Here is a 22,248-nt window from a genome sequence, read left to right on the forward strand (position 1 = left end):
CCAGCCCTGGTGGGCTAGTGGTTAAGATTTGGTGCACCACCATGGCTCATGTTTGTTTCCCAGTCAGGGAACCCAGCACCCATCTGTCAATTGTCATACTGTGGTGGCTGGGTGTTGCTGCAATCCTGAAAGCTATGCCACCAGTATTTCAAATATCAACAGGGTCACGCATGATGGACAGGCTTCAGCAAAGCTTCTAGATGAAGAGAAACTAGGAAGAAGGGCCTGGCCACCCACCTCTGAAAAAATTGGCCATGAAAACCCTATGAACAGCAGTGGAGCATTGACTGATATAGCTCCAGAAGGCAAGAGTAGGGTGTAAAAAGACCAGGCAGGGTTCTGCTCTGCTGTACACAGGGTTACTAGGAGTCGGAATCCATTCAACATCACTAACAAACTCTTATAGTAGGAATTAAAGGTGGAAATAGCTTAAACTCTCTGCTTTGGATTTGCAGACACCCTATGCTGTGGCTTGCAGGATGGGAAGGACTGCAGCTGTTGGCTGGCCCAGCTGATGGCAGGGGTTTTATGGTGATGGTGTAGCCCTCCAGCTCTAGTCTTTTGTAGCTCAGGAGCAGATAAGTGGCCATCACTTCATCATACTTCTGGCCCATCAATGAGTCCTGGATCTCATCTCATGTGTAGCCCATAGACACCATTGTGGAAATTAATTAATGGAAACCTCATTACAATGGAGTCAGGAGGTCAAAAGGGGGAGCTCTCACACCCTATGTTGATAGCAGAGCCCAATAGGAAGAAAAGAAACTTCCTTTCTTGACTGGCAAGAAGCTCAGCCAGTGAGACTGTCACAACTCAGCCACTACACTTCACACTCCCAGTCTCCTCCAATGGACTCTTTGTTTACAATAGACCTCCCAACTTCTTCTTCCCCTCTATACAAGTTTCTCCTCCCTTTGCTGCTGGAGTCTTGAACATGGCTTGCCATGGTTGCAGACCTCAAATTGTAATTCTTTGCTGATTGCGAATAAACTCATTTTTGCTGGAGACATAACTGGCTGCCTCTTTGGATAAGGTCAATGCCATCAACTCAGCCAGGGGTCCCTATAGTCAGGAGGTGGCTTGATATGAGGCTTCAGTTCCTCTTCATGGTCCCTATTCATCTGCGGGTCCTTTGCAATTTCTGCTAAAGTGCCTCTCTCACTAGGGTTGAGGATCAGGAATTTCTTGAGCAGATTTTCACATTCCATGAATATGAAGAAACAAATATGGTATATTCTGTTCAGTACCCATTAGTGCAGCTCCCTGAAGTTCTGTCCATTGAAAGGTAGGGACCCAGTGAACGTGTAAGAAGATGACTGCGGACTTCACACATCCATCATTCTAGGGCAGCACGAGGGGGACTGCCACAGAAGGAATCCAGTTTGTTCCAAAGGTAAACTCATTGCTTAAGCCAAGGTCTGGCATTTTTATGATCAGGTCAGCATCGAAAAGCAGGTTCTCTGCCATTAGGTCCCTGTGGGCAATGCCCTTCTGGTGGTAGTACTGCACAGAAGACATTATCTGCCAGAATTTGCCTCAGGCCTCTTTCTCTTTCATGTCATCGTGGTCCAATAGATGATGGAACACCTCTCCTTTGCTAATGTACTCCATGACCAGGTATAGCGATTCCACTGAATCAATCACTTCGCATAGTTTTGCCATGTTGAGGTGATTCACAGAACAGTCTCTGGAGGCTGAAAGAGCTCTACTAACTCTAGTTGATAACCTTCATGGCCACCTCTGTCTCAGTCAGGATGTATGTGCTGGGCCAACTTCACTTTAGCAAAGCTGCACTGGCCAATGTCTTGAGGCACCAGTAACTGTCCATATGGGTCTCCTTATCAGCAGAGATGGCCTTGAGGCCTTGCAGCATGGTGACCTACTGCTAGCACTACTCACAATATTAACTAACAATACTAACAAACTATATAAAAAAAGAGAAAAAGAATAAAGAAAAATAAACAAATGAAAAAAAAAGAACAGAGGAAATAAGCCAACTATGATCAAAGTCCCTGAGGTCACCAAAAACCACTGTCCTGGGCTAAAAGAACCAAAAGTGTAGGCCTAGCCAGGGACTTACATACGGGCTTGGGCTTCCCTCACAATGGGTCTTTATGAGCTCAGAACAAGAAATGGACCTATCATGACTAGGCATTATTAGCAGTGGTTTTCTCACTTTTTGTCTCAAGATCTCTTTTTTAAAAACATAAAGGGACCCCTAAAGAGCTTGTTGTTTATGTGGGTTGTAGAGATTAATATTTACCTTATTAGAAATTATAACCTGTGGGATGCTTCATTAGCCTTTTCATTTCAAGTTTGAAAATCTACAGTAATTTCTGGCTTTAAAAGAGCTCCTAATGCATGCACTTAAAATAATTCAATTCCTTTTTCTTTAAACTCTGAGCAGTGTCAAAATGATACCACAATTTTACTGGCTTCACAATACCATTGACAGAGACTCTCTACTTGACTAAACTCTAGTCAGGCTCCTCTAAGCCCTCGAGGCCTCAACCTTGGCATCTGTCAGTGTCCGGCCTGAATTGTCCATTTGTAGCAAGAATCTTGCCAAATCAGTTTAGAGAGAACCCCACACCCTTGATATCTGATCAAACTCCTCATCCCAATCCTTGGTATCTGATCACCCTGGTCTGCCTCCAGCAGGAATCCTGTTGGGTCTCTTTAACCAGAACCCCTTATCCCTGATGTTTCCTCTTAGTAATTTCCTTCCAGTGTCCCGACCCTGCTCCTTGGCTATAAATCCCCATTTGCCTATCTTTTATTTGGAATGGAGCCCAGTGCTAAACTGAGGTCTCTTTTCCTGTATTGCAATAGTTCCTGAATAAAATCTATATTTACCATTTAAAAGACATAATAAATAAAATCTGTCTTTACCATCTTAACTAGTGTCCAGCTTTGTTTATCTTTGACAGTTTCTTGTTCACGACTTTAATCCTCATTTACTTTGAATGGCACAGGATGGCATCCTGCAGTTTAGATAAGCTGAAGTTATTTGTTCTGATGTTTGAAGCTAAAGGGATTTTTTAAATTATTATTTGATGTGGGCTAACACTAGTTGAATCTCTGAAACTGTTTAACATTTCCTTATTTTAGTTGTCATATACAATGAACTGCAACTCAGCTGATCACTGCTTTTTTAAATTAAACTTTTCATTTTGAAATAATTGTAAACTTAAGCTGCTTTTTTAAAAGGTATTTTTTATTTTGAAATAAGTGTTAACTCATAGGAAGTTGCAAAAATAGTACAGACTCTTGAGTGCCCTTCAAGCAGCTTGTCCAGTGGTGACATCACAACTACAGTACAATGAAAAGCCAGAGACTGACACTGGGACAATACTGTTCCTAGATTACAGGCCTGATTCTCTCACCAGTTTCTACATGCAGTCATTTGTGTTGTGTGCGCATGTGCAGCCGCAGGCAACTTATTCCAATTGTAGATGTGCACAAGCACCGCAACAATCAAGACACTGTTCCATCACCTGCCTGTTGCCCCGTTATTGTCATCCCTCCCTCCCCTTCCCCAAGCCTGGCAACCACTTATCTATTCTCCATCTCTATAATTTTGTTATTTTGAGAATGTTATGTAAGGGAAATCATACAGTGTAATTTCATTTTGAAACTGGCTTTTTTTCACTCAATGTAATGTCCTTAAGATCCATCCAAAGTGTTGCGTGTATCAGTAGGTTGTTCCTTTTTATTACTTAGTATATCCCAGCTATAGCTGCTTTTAGACACAATGGTACAGCATTGGTGGTGGTGGTGGGGGACTGGATAAGGTTCTGTGGATTTGCACTCCTGGCCACCTTGTAACTCCCTGGGCAAGGCCAGAAAGTTTTGAACAGTGACAGCTGATGGGCTGGGCACCTCCCCCCACATAGGGCCCTCTTGAGATGCTACATTAAGGAGCACATCCCTCTTCCCCTCTTCAAAGTGTCCACACTCAGGTACACAGGTGTCCTCAGACTTGACTGTGAAAGAAAATCATTAAGTAAACAGTAGTATATCAAGCACAGAGCTGTGGTAAAAAATGTGAATGTTCATATCATTAAGTGAAATAAGCTAGTCTAGAAAGGCTACATACTGTATGATCACAACTATATGACATTCTGGAAAAGACAAAACTATGGAGACAGTAAAAAGATCAGTTGCCAAGGGTTAGAGGGGAAAGAGGGATGAGTAGGCGGAGCAGAGGATTTTTAGGGCAGTGAAACTATTCTCTGTGATACTATAATGATGGACACATGTTATTATACATTTGTCAAAACCCATAGAATGTACAACACTAAGAGTAAACCTACACAGAGAGAGAGAAGTCAAGATGGTGGCATGAGCAGACTCTGAAACCACCTCCTCCCACGGACACAGCCAATTTACAACTACTTGCAGAAAAATTACCCCTGAGAGAGAACTGAAAATTAGATAAGAGGAACTCCTGCAACAAACCACAATCCTGACTGAGGTGGAAGAGGTAGAAATTCCATTCTGGAGAGAAAAAACGCCACCTTCACAAGCTGCAGCACTTCATGGCCGCCGGGGAGCAGCCCCAAAGTTACCGTATATGGACCCCATGGTAATCACAAACCAGAAACCTATAATAAATACACAAAAAACTATGAGAAAGGAACCCAAACATAACACTAAAGAAAGCCATCAAACCACAAAGGAAGAGAGCAAGAGAAGAAGAAAGGAACAGAGAAGGACTACTAAAACAAAGAAAAAAGTTAAAAAATGGCGGTAAGTACATACTTATCAATAGCTACTTTAAACATCAATGGACTAAATGCTCCAATTAAAAGGCATAGGGTGGCTGACTGGATAAAACAACAAGACCCATATATATGCTGCATACAAGAGACACACTTCAGACCTAAAGACACTCACAAACTGAAAGTGAAGGGATGGAAAAAGATACTCCACGCAAATGGCAATGAAAACAAAGCTGGGGTAGCAATAATCATATCAGACAAAATAGACTTTAAAACAAAAACTGTAAAAAGAGACAAAGAAGGGCGTTACATAATGATCAAGGGAACAATCAAACAAGAGGATATAACACTTGTAAATATCTATGCACCAAACGTAGGAGCACCTAAATATATAAAGCAATTATTAACAGACATAAAAAGAGAAATAGACAGTAACACAATAATAATAGGGGACTTTAACACTCCACTTACACCAATGGACAGATCATCCAAATAGAAGATCAATAAGGAAATATTGGCCTTAGGACACACTAGAACAGATGGACCTAGTAGATATATACAGAACATTCCATCCAAAAACCAAAGAATACACATTCTTTTCAAATGCGCATGGAACATTCTCCAGGATTGATCACATATTAGACCACAAAACAAGTCTCCATAAATTTAAGAAGATTGAAATAATACCAAGCATCTTTTGACCACAATGGTATGAAACTAGAAATCAGCTGTAGGAAGAAATTCAGAAAAGCCACAAATAGGTGGAGATTAAACAAAATGCTACTGAACAACGAATGGGTCAACGAAGAAATCAAAGGGGAAATCAAAAAATACCTGGAGACAAATGAAAATGAAAATACGACATGCCAGAATTTATGGGATACAGAAAAAGCGGTTCTAAGAGGGAAGTTTATAGCAATACAGGCCTATCTCAACAAACAAAAAAAATCTCAAACAAACAATCTAAGAGTGCACCTAAAGGAACTGGAAAAAGAAGAACAAAGCCCCAAATCAGTAGAAGAAGGGAAATAACTGACATCACTTCTCACAAGTCTTTCTTAAGCACCTTTATGTTCCTGGGTCTGTGCTAGGAATTAGGAATATGGTGGTGAATGAGGTCTGTGCTAGGAATTAGGAATTAGGGAATTAGGTCCCTACCATCCTGGAGCTTGTGGTCTAATGCCTTCCCTATCAACTGAAGATCTACTCCTTGGCCTGACTTCATGTTCTCCATGGATAAAAGCTTTGGGGCTTTTAAGTCTGTATTTGAAACTGGGCATGAACTTCTGGGACCAGTTATCCCCCGTCACCCTGGATATTGACTGAGGATGCTTGCATTTTTTTTTCTTGGTGAAAGATAGTTTTACTATATTTGTTAGAATTTAAGGATAATTGTACTGCTGCTCCTAAAGTCACACCTGCTCATCTATAGAAGTGTGGGCCTCAGTTCCATGGTGAGGCTTCTTGTCCCATGCAGAGTCCCCTACATCATATGTCTTTTCTCCATGTATAGGAAATCAAGTTGATAAACCTAGTCTGCTTTCCGAATTGGGGCAAGAAGATAAAGCGAGGACAGAGGAAAGAGGAATTCTCCCAGGCACCTGTCCAGGTGAGCACTAGGTATATATGAGTCTTTGTCAGGAACCTCTCTGGCCTGTGGCTTGACAGTTTGGAGTATTACATTAGGAAATGTCCATCAGAGATATTTGTAAAATGCCCTTTTTTCCGACAAGAAGGCCAAAAACGTTTAGTATGAGCCTCCTCGTGGACCTCCTTTTCTTTTTCTTTAACTTTCTGTTCATTATCTCATACTTTACTTTGGCCTCAGAGGGGGGAAAAAGATCTCTCTCTTCCTTCTTAAATTTAAGTCTCATATGAGCTCTTTGTCTAGTTCCTTCTCACTTTACATTCCTGACAATTCCTTCTTTCCATCAGCATCAATCTCAATCTTTCTAGAGTCTTTAATACAAACCTAAAATTTTCACACTCGTGTCCCTTTCATTGTAAACCTCCTGAAAATCTCTAACTCCTTCGGGTCTACCTTCACTAATGTGTGCATTTTACCTTTTCTTTCCTTCATCAACTTAAATTTCTTTTCAATTTGTTTCGGATTTGGAGACTCTACTTAAAGTCCAAGGGTTAACTTCTAAGCAGCATGTTTTTAGAGAAGAACAATCTAAAGGTTTAAAAATGGTAAGATTTCTGATTTTCCACAGTAGGAAAATACCATAAATTAGAAAAGCCACAAAGTTACCAAGGGATTCATTTTCCCAAGAAAAAGTTGTCCCTCTGGAGAGATACCCTGAAACTCTTGTGAATTTGGAGAGAAGCATAAGTTATCTCCAAAATTTTTTCTTCCCTGAGTGTTCACACAAGTAAATGTTTCCATAAATGTGACTCAGATATTGAGTGTTTCAAACATAAATTTGTCTTAAACTTATCAGAAGATGCTCTGTGAATCTGATAAGGACTTATGGCAAAGCATCCATCTTTTTTAACTTCTGAGAACTCAAACCAGCAGAAATCATATACAGGCACTCAAAGTGGCAAAAACACCAATTATAATGATGTTATACATAGCAGAATTCCTGGAAGAAAAATTCCTATGATAGCATTGAATATTAAAAATATTATAAATTATAGTTAGCATTCATTTCTTAATCAACAGGAGAGAAGTCATCTTGGAGTGAAACTCAACAAGTGTAATCAGTGTTTTAAAGTCTTCAGCACAAAATCTAATCTTACTCAGCACAAGAGAATTCATACTGGAGAAAAACCCTATGATTGCAATCAATGTGGCAAATCCTTCAGCAGCAGTTCTTACCTCACTGTTCATAAGATAATACATAATGGGGAGAAACCCTATGAATGCAGTGACTGTGCGAAAGCCTTCAGTAATCCCTCATCCCTTAGACTTCATGTGAGAATTCACACTGGAGAAAAGCCCTATGAATGTAACCAGTGTTTTCACATCTTCCGCACTAGATGTATCCTCAAAAGGCACAGGAGAGTTCATACTGGGGAGAATCGTTACAAATGTAATCACTGTGGAAAGGCTTCAGCACGAGCTCCTCCCTTACTGTCCACAATAGAATGCATACAGGGAGAAACCTTATGAATGTCATGATTGTTGTAGAGCCTTTAGGAAGAGCTCACATCTGACACAGCATGTGAGAACTCATACTGGAGAAAAACCCTATGAGTGTAATGAGTGTGGGATATCCTGCAGCAGTAGCTTTTCTCTTACTGTGCACAAGAGAATACATAACGGAGAGAAAGCCTACGAGGGCAGTGACTGTGGCAAAGCTTTTAATAATCTCTCATCTGTTAAGAAACTTGTGAGAACTCACACTGGAGAAAAACCATAGGAATGCAATCACTGTGGGAAATCTTTCACCACTAACTCTTACCTTTCTGTGCATAAGAGAATTCATAATAGGTAGATATGAATATAATAACTGTGGGAAAGCATTCATTGATCTTCCATCCCTCGGGCATCTTCGGGACTCACATTGCATGTATAAATTATTTGTCGTGTAATAAATTATCCCTAAAATTTAGTGGTTCAAAACAACAAGCATTTATTATCTCTCAATTTCTGTAGGTCAGGAGTTCAGGAATGGATTAACTATGTAGTTCTAGCTCAGGATCTCTCATGAGAAACAAGATGTCAACCAGAACTGCAGTCATCTAAAGTCTTTGGGACTGAAGGGTCCACTTCCAAGGTAGCTTACTCATATCCCTTGCAAATTAGTGCCAGTTGTTGGCAGGAGTCCTTCAGTTTCTCCTTATGTAGGTCTCTCCATGGTGCTGAGTATCATCACAATATGGAAGCAGGTTCCCTCCAAAGGAGGTGATCCAAAAGAGCCCATGCAGAAGCCATAAGTCTTTTATGACCTAGCCTCAGAAGGCCATATTCTCTCTTCATCTGGATTGTGTTGGTCACCCAGACTGATCCTGCCACACAGTGGGAGGGAACTACACAGGATATGAATACCAGGAGACAGAGATCACTGGGAATCCTCTTGGAGTCTGGCCTTCAGTGAAGAAAAGCCTTCAGCACACCCTCATCCTTCTAATCTGACAATATGGAGTAGCATTCAATAACCCACACGTTAACTCACTCTGGAGAGAAGCCTTCTAAGTGCACTCTATGTGGTAAAACCTTCAACACAAACTCTGACTCTACTGTGTGCCAGAAGATGACCTACTGGGGAGAAACCTAAAGAATGCAATAGCTATAGGAAAGCCTTCAGTGATAGCCTTCGGGAGTCACGTCACAATTTACACTAAGGGAAAACTCTATGAATATCATCAAAATGGAAAACCCTTCAGAGGACCCTCATCCCTAAAGACACACATGAGAAATACACTGCAGAGGAACACTCTGTATATAAGGAATGGCAAACACTGGCACTCTCCCCTCTAGTCTACGCTGCTCTGTGCTTGGGGAGGTTGATGGACTATATCAAAGAGCTCATTTGCTTTAGGCTTCTGTTTGGGTTGGTCAGCGGGGAGCCCAGATAGGAGATCAGAGGGATGGAGGAGAGTGAGTCCATGCCGTGACTATATCCCTGCAGGAGAACTGGGGTCCAGATGTTACCCTTGAGCTCTTCTCAGCCCCTGTGGTGCAGCTGTCTCCCCTCTGCCCACTATGACCCCAGACTCACCCCCCTCCCCTCACCTTTTCTTCCTTGCTCTTCCAGTGACTGAATATGCAGTATCCCTCTTTGGTTTCCCTACACCCTAGTCCTGTTAACATGAATCATTCTGGCCTAGTGACACATCAGTGCATGGAGAGCATAATGGAAAGTCTGTACCATTTCCTACAGGGCCCCCAAATAATCAGGATTCATCACATCACTGACCTCACCTTCCACCACTCCCCTATTTGCTCCATCCACTGTAGCCATACTGGTCTTGCTGTAGCTCCCTCACCCCAGCACAATTCAATGTCAGGGTCTCTGTACTGCCTAGACTGATATCCCCCAATGTAGCCACATGGCTCACTCTCAGTTCACTTAGGTCTCTGCTCAAGTGTCCCCTGAACAGAGAGGCTTTCATTCTCACTCCAGATAAATGAGCAAGTCTCCAATTCCCACATTTCTTATCATTATTGGGAGATATTCGTCTCAATAGCACATATCACCATCCAATTAACTCTATATATACTTATTTATTTGACTAATATTTATTCCATCCCAACCCCCACTAGGTTGTAAGCACCATGATGGCAACGACTGTGTGTGTGATCCATTACTGTAGATCTTGTGCCACAAATCATACCCGGTACTCAGGCAGTGCTCTGTAGCATAGAGTTTAAGAGTATGGACTCTGGAGAGAGACCATTTGCGTTCAAGTCTAGACTCTACCACTTAATAACCTGCTCACCTCAGGCAACTAACATGTTTTGTGCTCCAGTTTCTTCATCTGTAAAATGGGAACATGAGAGTGCCTACTTCGTAGACTTGTATTAAGGATTCAATTGGTTGATATATGTAAAGCACTTATGAAACTTCCTGGTATATAGGAAAGACTGTATATGTATTTCATCTTCTATTGTGAATTAATTAAAATTTTTTGTAGGAATATGCCAAGCAAAAGAAGCCAGACAGAAAGGAGTAAATACTATATGATTCTATTTATATAGGTTTCTAGAACAGGCAGAAAATAATCTCTGTTGGGGGAAAAAATCAGAACAGTGGTTGCATCAAAGTGTGAGGTAAGGGAGGTGAGGCAGTAGCTGGGCTTGACTGGGAAGGGACAAGAAGGAACTTTATGGGGTGAGAAAAATGTTCTATATCTTGATAGAGGAATAGGTTACACAGGTGTATGCATTTATCAAAATGCATTAAACTGTACACTTAAGATCTGTACGTTAAACTGCATGTAAATTATACCTTAATTTGCATCAAACTCATTTTGCTAAGCGAAAGAGACAGAAAGCCATATGTTGCATGCTTCCATCGTATGACATTCTGGAAAAGGCAAAACTGTAGGCAAGGACAACAAATCAGTGGTAGCCAGGAATCATTCTGACAGTACTGTGGCGGAGAATAAATGATTCTATGCATTTGTGAAAGCCCACAAAACCGTGTAGCACAGAGTGTATGTAATACGTGCAAGTTTAAAAAAAATCAACCCATGTGACTGAGTATCCCAGGATGGAATGCAAACTGTGACAAATGAATCTAACATTATTATAAATTTATGATATCATCATACTGAAGGGGGTTGGGGGGCAGAAGCTAACTTGAGTAACTTTGGAAAACGGGTGTTTTGACTAGAAACTGTAAGGCTAAATATAATAGGAACTGTACACTGTACGTAAACACTGTATTCTAGTTGGTAAATTTGTTTCTTCTGTGAGAATAGCCTAGCAATTCTGCACCTGCTTTACCCATATGCTGAGGGTGAAGAGTATGGATGGTAGGTAGAGGATGGTGGGAACCAGGTTTCTCTGTTGGAGATAGAAATTATAAAGGAGCAAGAAAGGAAGGTTAGGATGAATCCTGTAGTTCAGGATTATAGCTGGAGACATCAGTACAAACTCAAGTTTACCTTAATACGTATACAGATGGACAGATACAGAAAGAACTATAGATATGCCGATAGACGTGCTTTACTATATATACATATGTTACTAGCTCTGTCTGCTTTGTCTGCTGAGAGGGCCTAGAAGTAGTGACACCTGAGTAGCAATGAGCATACCCCGCACCCAAATCTGCTTTCTAATACCCTTTTCTCCAATAAAAGGAACCAGAGCTCTTTGGAGAAATGAGTGACTCGAGGGCAAAAGAATGGGAATGTGTAAAAAGGACACAGAAGCCAACTCGAAAGAAAGCTCACAAGGGGCAAAGCTAGAACAATTTGAGCAACAAAATAAATTTATTGGATTATAGCCCAAAGTATAAAATACATATACATAAGTCCATGCTTATATAAATGAATGAGTGACTAAACGGGGGAGAAATGACTTCTCTACAGAAGAATTCCATTATAATATATGTAGATACTCCCTCCCAGCAGGAGATGGAACTTAATTCCCACTCCCTCCACCCCCTTGAGAGTGAGCCAGACACAGTCACTTGCTTCCAAAGAATACAGCACGGAAAGGGAAAAACAAACAGTAACTTTACAGTGGAGAAACCTGGCAAATACTACCTTGGCCAAGTGATGGACGTTATCATCAACAGTAATGTCACGTGGATATTATGCTCCCCATACGATGTGACTGGAAGAACACTTCATCTCTGTGATATTCGTGCTAAAAACTGATAACCCTAGTTGATCCTAACAAAAATATCAGACTAATCCAAACTGGGGGACATTCTACAGGACACCTAGCCAGTACTTCTGATGACTGTTAAGGAAATCAAACAAAGGCTAAGAACCTCTCACAGAACAGAGGACACTGGAGAGAGCTGACAATTAAACATAACATGGTACCCTGGGTTGAATCCTGGAATAGAAAGAGAGCATTAATGGAAAAGTCAATGAAATCCAAGTGAAGTTTGAAATTTATTTTTTTTTTTTGGTGAGAAAGATTAGCCCTGAGCTAACATCTGCTGCCAATCCTCCTCTTTTTGCTGAAGAAGACTGGCCCTGGGCTAACATCTGTGCCCATCTTCCTCCATTTTCTGTGGGACACTTGCCACAGCACGGCTTGATAAGTGGTGCATACGTCTGCGCCCAGGATCCGAACCTGCGAACCCTGGGCCGCGGAAGGAGAGCACGTGAACTTAACCACTACACCACCAGGCTGGCCCCAATAGCTTTTTTTTTTTTATTTTTTTTAATGGTTATAAATCTGGTTTCTCCTTCTAGAGAATGGGACTCATAATACTGTGAACATCACAGGAGTTTTGTGAGGATGAACTGTGATAAATTCACATAATGCACCATGTACTGTGCACCATGCCTGGCTCAGTCAGAGTTAAGAGCTCAATGATTATTGGTTGCATTATTGTTTCTAGAGCAATGAAATGTACCCAGCCTCTTGATGGCAGGGCCTATGACACCGTTCTTTGGGAGTTCCCAGAAAATAAAAACGATGTATAACAACATCAGTAACAAAAAAAGCGGCAAGGTGCTGAATGAACCGCTTCATATATATGCGTATGAATTTCATATGAATACGAATTACTGGAGAATCTTGTTAAAATGAAGATTCTGATTCAGAAGGTCTGGGGTAGGGGCCAAGGTTTTACATTTTGAACAAGCTCCCAAGTGACGCCAATGCTGCTGGTCCAAGGACCGAAATTTGGGCTGCAACTTTTCTATTTCTGCATGTTTTTAAATTTTCCTTAAAAAAATACAAAAAAGTTTTCTCCATCTATTCTTTATCTCTTCACCACAAAAAATACTCTTATTTTTAAACCCAACTATATCATATGTAACCCACCAGTCGTCAAGATCTTAAATAAGCAACTATTTCAACAGTACAGTCTTCCCCGCTTATACGCAGTTTTGCCTTCCACAGTTTCAGTTACCTGCAGTCAACTGTGGTCTGAAAATATTAAATAGAAAATTCCCAACTTCGTAAGTTTTAAATTTCGTGCTGTTCTGAGTAGCATGATGAAATCTCGCTCCATCCCACCTGGGACGTGAATCATCCCTTTGTCCAGCGTATCCACGCTGCATAAGCTACCTGCCCATTAGTCACTTAGTAGCTATCTCAGTTATCAGATTGACTATCGCAGTATCACAGTGCTTGTGTTCTAACAACCATGGACATCATCTGCTTATGACATCCAACCATCAACATCATCATGGCTCAATGATCCTCCTCATGTATTGTCAGAAGGTCAATATTAACCTAGCGCTACATCACAATGCCTAGATCATTCACCTCACTTCATCTCAACATGTAGGCATTGTATCATCTCACATCCTCACAAGAGGAAGGGTGAGTACAGTACAATAAGGTATCTTGAGAGAGAGAGAGACCACATTCACAGAACTATTTTTACAGTATACGGTTATAACGGTTCTATTTTATTATTGTTGTTGTTAATCTCTTACTGTGCCTAATTTATAAATTAGACTTTATCACAGGTATGAATGCATAGGAAAGAATATAGTATATACAGGGTTCTGTATTATCCGCAGTTTCAGGCATCCACTTGGGGTCTTGTAACACATCCCTCGTGGATAAGGGGAGGCTACTGTACAAAAAAGGGGTAACTACACATTAATGTTTGCCCCCACATGATCTCATACCTATGTAGATAAAAGTAATGTCTTGCAAAGTCAAGTCATATACAATTCTCTTAGCCTTATCAGTTAAAAAAGCCTAAATACTTTACAGTAACCTAGATTAACCACAATCCTAGGAAATTGTGTGACAATTTTAATTTGGTAAATTCTATTTGGAAACAGAGTATCCTATTACTAAGGCTCCTGCTTAACGATTTATTGAGTTTTCAAAGGATAAGAAGCGATCTTAGATGATCTTAGATTTAGTAGCATACACAGGATATTTGAGAGAAAAAACAGGAAACGATGAAGAAAGCACATACTGAACCGAGAAATAGGGAATAACAAAAAATGAGATGTAAAAGAGTCATACTTTCCTGCAATTAATGACATCACAGAAAATTTTAAAAACTAGTTTCCTTAACTCAATGATTTCTAGCTATTCTGGCTTTGTGATTTCACACTTTCCCATCCTCCTTAAAATGTTTCTTAACACAAACTTTGGAAATTTAAAAAATGACATTTTTTTTAAAACTCTGAGATAACTGCAAAATAAGCTCAGCAAACACCATTTTAACTGGTATTGACTTTAAAAATTGTTCAAATTTATTTAGTGAAAGAAACTAACTGATTTTGATGGCAAGAAATCTTTCTGGTATGTGTATACATAAATACAATGTTTCCAAACACAGTATACCATAGTGGAATTCAACAGGACACTAACAGATCCATGGTGCAGACTGTGCCCTGTGTTCAAATTAACTCTGAATCGGTTTTCCTTAAATGTCACAGGTCATTGAGGCTCCAGGGCTTCTCAAAGCCTCTAAAAAGCCTTTTAAACTCTGAATTTCTAAAAAGGAGGTTTTCATTGAGAACATTTCCAGTGATCATAGTCCCTATTCACTGCCTACCCACAACACTTTACAAGCTGAGATCCAAAGATTCTTGAACCATAAAATGATAATTAAAATATTTTCTATAAGCCAAGGAAATTGAAGGGTTACAGTCAACAAAGCTCCATTGCCAGCTAGAGACTAATTCTAAATGGTTGAGACCATTACAGCACATCACTAACCACCTGCCTCACCCTGTAAGAATTTTTCAAGAGCATAATAGACAGAGACTAATTAAAGTGATTCAAATAAATTCTCAAATTTACATGGACAAACATTTTATTAAAAATTTAATCTACAGGCAAGCAGAGAAATTCTTCTGAGTATTAAGCATGTATCAATCATCCAAAAATGAGCAAAATATGATAATATATTTCTGGTCTTTACCCATAAATCTAGTCCTGGAGTAAATCATCATTCAAGATAATTTTAAAATAAAAAATATCTACCCAGGATTTGAAAAATTTGGTTGCAAATAACAACACATCCACACAGTGAGGAACTGACGCTCTGAAATCTTCCCATAGTATCTTCAGAAAGCTTAACTTCAGTTACATAATAAACTTTGTGCTGAGCTGAAACTGATGTACAGGTGCATCCTGACCCAGATTTTTTAGTAAATAAGTTTCAAAACTGTCCGTTATAGCACAGCCCAAGAGACATTTTCCTATGTATTCTTCTTCCCTTCAGTCAATGGTTATAGAGAGCTTTCTACACGGAAAGAATCAAAAAACCATTTTTTTAGTAGAAAGCTAATTATACCAACCAAAAATGCTAAATGACTTCTTAAGTCTATTTCATTTCATAAACTTCATTTTCATAAAGGAAAAAAGAAACGCTAAAGCAAAAATACATTTAAAAATTCTAGCCAATAAAAATCAAATTTTACTTTAAAAACTATTTACAGTGTATATTAATTTTAAAAGGAGAGCATATTTCTATTCTCATCACTCTATACTAACATTCATAGTTACTGAAACTTTTGTTGTTTGAAAGAAAATCCCTATGTCTGTAAAGTTCACCTCCTCACTCTTTTAACTAACTAGGCACAATCTCCCTTCTCTGTACTGCCTTGTTATAAAAGCTTTGGGGAGGGGGTCTCAGGGTTAGTAACAATGACAGTAGAGCAAAGGAAAAGGATAGCATAACAGCAGTAAGGAAGAAAATGAAAGCAAAATAGAAGCAGGTCTTCCTCCTCCTGATAAACAAACACCAAGGCAGTTGAAAGAATTAGATAACTCGACAATCATACTTCTCAGAAGCACATACCTTGTATGGTAGAAATGGTGACTCAGAATAATTACAGAATATGCTTTGCAATTATTTTAAATGAGTATGCATTATAAAAGACTCCTGTAAGTAAATCCGCTTTCACAGGGTTTAACTTTTTTCAACTATACCATCTAATTTGACTTACTACTCACCTTTGCTTTAGATACGGCAGTAAAATATATAAAAGATTACTCGAACAGGTAAGCGGTCAGAATACAACAGCACGCGATCTCTCCGCATACTCAACAAGAGGATTTACTCTCAAGAGGCTTACTTCCTATTTTCCAGGTAGTTTTGTTCCTGTGTCTCCTCTAGGTATTTCTACCTATCAACCATTTCATTGCTCACTAATGAATAAGACAATGCGGGACAACGTGACTCTCCTATTCATTTACTATAGTCAATATACCTGTAGAGATCTGAATCAAAACTGAGATTCAAAAGTCTTCTAATTTACCTCTGAACTCTGGTGATTCATAAAGTTTTAGATGACAGAGTTTGACTAGAATCACCAGAAACTCTGTTATCTAAAATTTTATTACACATTGTAAAAGTGATAGGATGAAACTTCAAAATCATTTAGTTCAACTCTTAATTACTTTACAGTTGAGAAATCATTCAGAGAACTAGTTAGATGGTGTCAACTCAGGTTTTGTAACTCCAGACCAACACTTGTTCTGCTAAATCATGCTGCTTTCTGTAACTACGCCTTCTTCTCTATGATGTTCTTGTTATCCAAACAGTGCACCTGTGAAAGCTGATAAACTCAAGTATTCCTAGAATGACCAGAAAATCCCAAGTCTCAGGTCAAATACATATACCACTGCTTCATTTTCTACCCCAACATTTTTTCTGAAACCCTCCTAACTGCCAAAACTTTCCTGTTTCTTGTCCATCACATTTCTCTATCACTATAATTAATGTTTTCGTTACCTAGTACCCTATGTTACATAAAACATAATGCTAATCATAATAAGCAAATATTGAGCGCTCATTATATCAGGAACTATATTAAGACCTTTAGATGTAGCATCTCACTTAATCCTCAACTTCAAATAAGATAACTAATACCGTAATCCCCATTTCAAAACTGCAAAAATCAAAGCCTCAGAAGTTAATTTTTTCTTTTTCTCTCTCTCTTTTGCTGAGGAAGATTGGCCCTGAGCTAAGACGTGTTGCCAATCTTCCTCTTTTGGCTTGAGGAAAATTCACCCTGAGCTAACATCTGTGCCAGTCTTCCTCTATTTTGTATGTGGGTCGCCGCCACAGCATGGCCACCAATGAGTGATGTAGGTCGGTGCCCAGGAACTGAACCCGGGCCACTGAAGCAGAGCACACCAAACTTAACCACTAGGCCATGGGGCTGGACCCAGAGGTTAAATAATTTGTCCTAATTCACAGAGCTAACCAGAAGTAGAACCGGGATAAGTAATCAGGCAGTCTCACTCCAATGTCCATATTCCTGATCTCTACATACAATGAGTATATATAACTACACGGACTTTATTATTAATATGCAGATAACTCAAAATTTGGGCGCTACAGAAGAATTTAAAGAGTCTTTGTATTTGAAGAGGCTTCTTTCACATTAAAATAGCTTAATATGGCTTAATCCCATAAACTATATCTTCCTTAAAAAGACATGGCCCAAGTAAGAACTCTTAACTCACTCATATATAATTAAAACTCAAATTAAAGAAAATAGGAGGAAAAAAGAGTTGCAACAATACTTTAACAAATATCCAGATCAGCACTGTCCAAAAGAACTTTTTGTAGTGATAGTAATGTTTTCTATCTGCACCGTCCATCATGGTAGCCACTAGCCACATGGGACTATTCAGTATTTGAAATGTGTCTAGTGTGACTGAGTAACTGAATTTTGAATATCGTGTAATTTTAATTAATTTACATTTAAACAGCCACATGTGGCTAGTGGCTACTATATTGGACAGCACAGGTAGAAGATAAAATGCCAGAAAAAGATGAAGAAATAAATTCTTATTGCCCTTATTTAGAGAGTGCACTAACAGTCAAATCAATTTAAATCTCTTTTCCTACTTGTTCTAGCTTCAGTTATTAACCCAAACAATATATACCTCCAAGGAGATTTAAGTAATACAAACTTCTATACTTAAATTCTTCTTTGTGTATCTCAAAGGAAAAAAATAATTAAAACCTGTATTATCAACAAAGCTCCTTATATTAGAAACTTTTTACTGTTTGGATACCTAAGAGGAAGAATTTGAACCTGAAAACTGCCATCTACTAAGAAAACTAAAAAGAGTCACACAAGTTTTCCATTCTCTTCATAATAAATACTTGATAATAAAGTGCTTACCTTGATTCTCCACTACTGTTTCTAACACTTTCTTCATCACTGTGTCCATTCATTGTAAAGATCAAGAAGTTTTAAAATAAAATATAAATCTTCCCAGTTTAAAAGATGAATATAAATACTGACTCCTCCTTGAATACCAAAAATTCACAGACGAATTTTCTTCAACATTCACAGGTTTCCTGGGACCCTTTTTGATTCACCTAAAGAAAACATATTAAGAAAATAAGAAAACTTCCTGTAGAGAAAAAGATAAGTCTATTTAGAACTTATACAAATCTACCTAGGCCAATCAGAAATACCTACGCTTCCATTAACTACATTCCTGACTACTTACTAGAATTTATAGCACACCAGTGCTTATTTTTGACAGAAGAAATCAGAATATCTGCTGAGTGACAAAACTTTTAGACTAACTGCAGCTGTGTAGCGATACATATATACACATTATGGATAACTAGCTAACTAAAGAAAAATGGTAATATATAACATATATATACCTTCCAAGAATAGAAAACGGAGTCTTATTAGATACTTTGTCAAACCAAGTAAGGGGGGAAAAGGTTACCTTTAATCAAACACTAATTCATATCACCAAGAACTTCATACACTTGAATGAGGCAAAGTTTGGAAAATGCTCACATAAGAACAGAAGAATAAAAGGGTATCATACAATCTTCGCAAAAACTGTACAGGTCAAAATAAATGTGTACTTTCACAGGTAAGCCGACAGTGGAATGATAAAATTTAAATAATATTTATCCAGGTTGGACTTGCGGAGATTCCATTAAAAAAAAAAAAAGGTAATGGAATATACACTATGATTTTTTAAGTAACGGGTTTGGGGCAGAAATCACGGACCAAGACACAGCATTCCCACCTTTCAAGATTTCAGCACAACACTGGAGAGTCACCTACAAGCCATCCGCGAATAAACAAAGAGATCTCTGGCAGGGGAGGGAGAGGAAGAAGCGGGGGAAGGAGACGTCAGATCCTTCCCCAGCCAGAAAGGACCCAGATAGCCGACTGAGAGCAGAGCTGTCCTCCGACCTCAGCAAAGAGAATTCAGTCCTACGATGATCTCCATTCCACAAAAAAGAGGAGGAAAACAGGCTGTTGCCAACTTAATCACAGCAAACTCTACATCTAGATCGAGATTTTAATTCTCCAGAGACTAAGGTCCAGTAGACTCTTTGCAAGAACTGGTTATCCAAAAAGTAACTCTTCCACGCAACATTTATTCCTCATGTTAAAGATTAATTCCAACCCGTCAAAGAGCTTTACTGTTCAACAAGTCTTAAAAATCTAGGGACTCTAACAAACCGCCTCTTTCCCGAAAGTCTCTCTGCGTTGAGAAAGTTCACTCCTCTTCGTTCTTTCCTTTCCACCTTCCTTTCGCTCCTCAAAACGGCTTTCTCTGGACATTCTAACTTCCTTTTCCCCCTCATCTGCCTTCTCCGAGTCAGTCCTCTTTCTGAGGCCCTGCTCACAGCCCTGAGTTCTGCAGCTCCAGGCGCACGCAGCTCTCTCCAGCCTTTCCCGCGTCTCAACAATGAAGTCAAACCTCCCCAACCCTCCTCCCCTGTGCCCGGTCCTTCAACAGCTGCTCTGTTCCTGCTGAGTTTCCGAAGCGGGGCTCGAAAGGAGGCTGGAAGCCTTCCTCCTCCCTCCTCCGTCCATCGCAGCTTCGCTCCAGTCAGTCTCCCGGCCGGACGCACACTCCCACCCCCGTCCCTCCCAGGGCCTCCCTCCCGGTCCCCGAGTCTCTCTTCCCGCCTCACACTTCCCGCCGCCCCGCTCCGCGCCCTCCCGGGCTCGCCTGGGCCGCCGCCCCTCCCCCTCGCCGCCGCCCCTCCCCCTCGCCGCCGCCCCCCACGTGCCGGGAGGCCGGGTCGCGGCGGGGGCGACGCGCCGGCCAAGCGCTCGCCGCTCGCGCTCCGCGGCTCTGCCCTCGCGGCCCCGCCGCGCCCACGCCGAGGAGGCCCGGGCTCCGCCGCCCGCCGGCGCGCGCCACTCACGCGCCCCCCGCGCGCCGAGCCCGGCCGCCGCCGCCGCCGGCCCTCGCAGAGCCGCCCCGGCCTTCGCCCGGCGCCCCCGCCCTCCGCCCGGCCGGCTCCCGGCCTCCCCGCCACATCCTGACCCGCAAGCCGCCCCCTTTCTTACCGGCGGCCGTGCAGGCTTCGCGGGGGCAGAGGGAGCCCACTCAGGTCTCCGCCGCCGGGTGAGTCCTCGGGCTCCGGGCGTCTGGGGGGAAGCAGGAGTCCGTGAGGGGGAGGGGGAAGCCCCGGCCCGCGGCTCCCACGCGCGACCCCCTGTGGAGCGGATCCCATAATCCATTCATGATGGAAGCACCAACGGCGAGGGCAGCTAGAGCGAGAAGGAAGGAGCCGTCGTCGTCGCCGCAGCCACGCGCGCGCTCCCGCTCCCGCCACTTATCGGCTCCCGGCAGCCGCCATAACGCCGAGAGAGCAAGCGCAGCCGTCTCCGTCGTAGCCGCCGCCTCCTGCACGACGTAAGCCCCCTGCTCACTCCCTTTCCCCACTGGGCGCGAGGAGGACTGACTAGGGCGCAGGCGCGAGCACGCCAAACCGCTCCTGCCGGCGCGTGGGCGGTGGGAGGGGCTACGTTGTGGAGTCGTGCGGCGTAGGAAGAAAGCGATTGGTGCTGAGGTGGGGCGGAGAGCGAGTGCGCGCACGCGCGCCGATGGGAGCCGTACGCCAGCCGCGCGGAGGCCGCCGGACTCTGGCCACAGCCGCGGGCCGCTGATGCTGGCTTTGGTGCCCTCCCTCACCCGCCGCGAGTTGAGTTCCGGGAAGTGGCAGCTAGAGGCTCGCTGCGTGCGGGTGTGGACGCTGCTGTCGCTCGGGACAGTTGCGCAAGGACTTTGCGGGGGAGAGACCGAGAGGAACCGGGGAAGCAGAGGGATGACGAGATGCTGAAGACTGTGTTGGGGCTCGGGGAGCCGCAGAAGCGCCGCGCTGGATAAGCCCAGGGGGCCGGGTCGTGCGTGGGGTCCGGTCGCCCAGGCTTCGGCCCGCATCTCTCTCCGGCCCCGGCCCCGGCCCCGGCCCCGTCGGAGCGCCTGTGGGGAGGGGTGGAGAGGGGCCCGCTGCGTCACACCGGGCAGCCTGGGACCCCAACTGTTGGGCAGCTGTGGTCACCTCCGGCCGCCTCCTACGCCTAGGCGACCTGCGACAGAGGCTGCCTCGCGGGCCCGATGGCCCGTGCGGGCGGGGCACCTGAGGAGACGGAGGGAAAACAGAGACGGAGTTGCTGACATCCTGTGACACTTCTTGATTCCTTTGTGGGTTCAGGAGAAAACTCTTACAACCTTTCTAGGTCCCTCCCTGGAGGACGGGAGGAGGGTGCGCTGCCGAATGGCGACAAAAAAGCTGCTCGAAGGACGTTGATAACTGGCTTAGCGTAGCGTGCTGCCACTTAGTGGACGGTTTCTTCCTGAACTGTGACTGCGGGCCTCAGTTACAACCCTGGAGATGTGGCGATGGAAACACTATCTTTTCAAGCCTGGGGATGTCCCGCTTCATTCTTTTTGAAAGCATTTTTTTAATCATTTCTTTTACACTTCATTTTTTTTTCCCCTCGTCCACAGATCAGTCTTGAATCGCTGGAGGTTAATGATACTTTTTGAAACTTTCTAACCCCATTCCTCAGTTATTTGATTTGGTGTAAAGGCCAACCTTCCAAGTCAAATGACTTTGAAGGGGGTAGCTGCATTCCCAAAATAGTTCTTTTCGCGTGTGGGGATTTCAAGTTTTAGTCTACCAGCTGTTTAAACAGTTTGGGTCAAAGCCTTCAAAAAGATCTC

The 22,248-nt window shown here is 42.1% G+C and overlaps 1 pseudogene; it reads right to left on the minus strand.

Annotated features, from left to right (window-relative positions):
- Positions 1–771: 771 nt before the first annotated feature.
- On the minus strand, positions 772–20,799 carry LOC131402468 (serine/threonine-protein kinase MARK2-like; annotated as a pseudogene).
- Positions 20,800–22,248: the final 1,449 nt, after the last annotated feature.

This window comes from Diceros bicornis, unplaced genomic scaffold (assembly GCF_020826845.1).
Source record: "Diceros bicornis minor isolate mBicDic1 unplaced genomic scaffold, mDicBic1.mat.cur scaffold_108_ctg1, whole genome shotgun sequence".
NCBI lineage: Eukaryota > Metazoa > Chordata > Mammalia > Perissodactyla > Rhinocerotidae > Diceros > Diceros bicornis.